Below are 3,470 nucleotides of genomic sequence, written 5' to 3'. Positions count from 1 at the left end.
CATTTATTCTGCAGCCACTAATGCAAGGAATCTTGAGGAAGGTCTTTTAGAAATCCGTTTACTACTTTCTTAGCTTATCATAGGGCAATCTTGCCCTGGATTTCCCAGTAGCAGATAAATTGGTGATGGTATTTTCATAAGGCTATCTTCAGCCAGAAAATGATTTAGTTGTCAAGGAAGAGAGACTGGGAGACATGCAGGATGCAACTTAAATATGAAATTACATTTCAAAACCACAGTCATTTTGAATTTTTTCCTTCTTCCTTCACTCTTCTTATTTTTTATTTTTTATTCAGAACTTTTTTAACTTTAAAGAGGATAAAACCAAGGAAAACAGAATAGAATAAAACCAATCAAAACAAATCAGTGTGATACAGGACTTCAAAACAATACAAAATCAATAATAGTTACCATAATACCTCTTGTCTTCAAAATAGCTGCAGATACCTTCAGACATAGTATAAATCAAACTGAAAAGAACAGAACAGAACCACTGAAAACAAAACAATGAATGCAATAAAAGACTTCAAATAAGACAATAGTAATTCCACAATGGCTACCATAATATATCTTGCTATCCTTGAAATAGCTGTCCATGCCATTGGACATAACAAAATCAGAGAAAACAAAACAGAATAAAACTCAACCCAACAGAACAATGAAAAATCATACAGGACTTCGAAATAGATAGAGAATTAACCCCCTAGATGCCACAATACATTCTACTGTCTTCATAATAGATGACCAGACCACTGGCCCTGGATCTGCAAGGTCAGTGAAACACCAAAACATCACATACGTGAAATTGCACTTCATTTCAACAACTGTCATTGTAGCCTATGTTTCTCCAGATCAGCTGGTTGCTTATGGGTTGGGAAGGATTGACTCTTCTTGTTTGCCAGCCCATGTGGTGGAAGAGCTGGGTTCTGGCTGTCTCCTTGCTGGTTGGGAGCCTATACATGGCACTGGTTTGCTGGGAAGGCTTGCTCTTGGTGAATCGTTAAAATGGTTTTAAATTTACATTTTGTTAAATTGTTTGTATTTATCATATGTAACATGACATTTTCTTCTTCTTTTTTTTTCCATCCGTATCAGGGATCGAATTCACAGCTGCCTGCTTGTAAGGCAGGCGCTTATGCCACTGAGCTAAATCCCCAGCCCCGTTATTTTGAAATATATATGTAGATTGTGGAGTGGTTAAATATAGATAATTATCATGCAGTACTTCATAAAGTTATCATTTTGTGTTGGGAATACTTAATTTCTGCTCCCAGAGTTTTTAAAAAATACAGTACATTGCCATTAATTATGATCACCAAATTGCACAACGGATCTCTTTTTTTCAGTTTTCACTTTTCTTTAGTACATGTTTGTAGTATCTAATTATTACATTTCTTGTGACAACTTGGTGCATGAATACACTACATCTCAATTATTTTTTCCTACCTTGCCCCTTGCTATTGAGTTGAGTTCCTTATTAATTTTTGATATTAGCTCCTTATTGGATTATGGTTTGCGAATGTATGCACTGCAAATGTGCATTGTATCTTCACCATATTATTTTCTTTGCTGTGAAGAAACTCTTGTTGCCCATGTTTTGAGGATCATATTCAACAAAATCTTTGTCCAGACCAACGATGTGAATTTTCCCCCCTCTCATTTCTTCTTTTAGGTCTAACTTAAGTCTTCTGTGGGTGGACATTCTGTTTTCCCCGTACCATTTACTGAAGAGACCGTATTCTTCCCATTGCATGTCTCTGACATCCTTGCCCATGACGGTAAATGTATAGGTTTATTTCTTTGCTATCTGTTCTAGTCCATTGGCTTATGTATTTTTTTTATGCTAATACTGTGCTATTGCTATGGCTTTATACTAGGTTTTCCAGATCAATAGTGAAATGCTTCCTGCTTTGTTCCTTTTGCTTTAGATTGCTCTGGCTATTGGGGGTCTTTTTTGATTTCATATGGATTTAAACATTTTTATGAAGAATATCATTGGTATTTTTTGGGCATTGCACGGAATCTCTAGGTCACTTTGGGTCACATGGACGTTTCATTTAATTTTCTTACATCGGTGTTTTTAGTTTTCAGTTTAGTAATCTCTCCCCTTCTTGAATTTATTTCTAAGTACTTTGATGCTATGGTAATTGGAATTGTTTTCTTAATTTCTGATTAGCATATACAGTAGTCATTTTTTTAATGCTGATTTTATATCCTGCAACTTAATGAAAAATTTTTTACTAGTCTTGGCAGTTTTTTAATGGAGTGTTTACTGTTTTCTGCATATAAGATGAGGTAATATGCAAATAGGGGCAATCTAGTTTCTTTCTTTCTGCTTTAGATACATTTTCTTCCTGTCTGTTGCCTACTTGTTCTTTCTAGGATTTCCAATATTGTGTTGAATAGACATGGTGAGTATAAGTGTTCTCCTCATGCCCTAGATCTTAGAGGAAAAGTTTTCAACTTTTCTCTGTTGACTGTGATGTGAATGGTAGTCTTTTCATATACAGCCTTTATTATTTTGAGCTGCATTCCTTCTATTCCTAATTTTTTGAAACTTTTAATCATAAAAGAATGTTGAATTTTCTCAAATGCTTTTTCCCTGGATTTGAGATGACCATATGGTTTTTGTCGTTCAGTTTGTTAATGTGCTGTTTCATATTTACTATTTTGTGTATGTTGCATTACTGGAATGAAACCCATCCCATTGTGGTAAGTGCATCTTTTAATGTCCTGATGAATTTGGTATTTTGCTGAGTATTTTAGCTCTATATTTACCAGTAATATTGGCCCCCAGTCTTTTCTTTTCCTTCCTACCTTCTTTCCCCTCCTCTCCTTTCCCTTCCTTTCCTTTTTCTTGTCAAGCTTTAATGTCAGAGTAATGCTGGTCACATAAAATAAGTTTGAAAAAATTTTCCCCTTTGCATTTTTTATATGTTGAGAAAAATTGGTACTAGTACTTTTTAAAATTAATATTTTTAGAATTCAGTTGTGAGGTCATCAAGTCCTAAACTCTACTTTAATGGAAAAATTTTTATTACTGATCAGCTTTATTCACTGTATCATGTATCTACAGACAAATGTAAGAGTTTTACTTAAACTTCAATAGTTTCTAACTCCTTTGACTCAAGAAAGAGAAAAATTCAGTATAAAGTGAGCACTATTGCAAAGGAGAGATTGGTTAGGGTAAAATCAAAGACAACTTTCTGTCTTTGGTTTTAAACATCTAAGTTTTTAGGAAATGCAAATAATTCTAGGCACAGACAATATTGGAGATTTTTGAGTAGTGGTGAGGCCTTTCCTTCAGCGAGGTACTTGGTGCAGAAAATATTTCCTTAAAGGAGTTTTGGGGTAAGAGGGAGAAATGAGAAAAAAAAAGTAGAGAAGTTAAAGGTTTGCAAAGAGAGTAAGCTTGTGTCCTGTTCCTAAGGCAAAGACTCAAGTCAATGACTGAGTCAATCAGTGGATTC

This window comes from Cavia porcellus, unplaced genomic scaffold (assembly GCF_034190915.1).
Source record: "Cavia porcellus strain 051 isolate PalLab524CR breed Dunkin Hartley unplaced genomic scaffold, mCavPor4.1 scaffold_1, whole genome shotgun sequence".
Classification (NCBI taxonomy): domain Eukaryota; kingdom Metazoa; phylum Chordata; class Mammalia; order Rodentia; family Caviidae; genus Cavia; species Cavia porcellus.
This window is presented reverse-complemented; position numbering follows the sequence as displayed.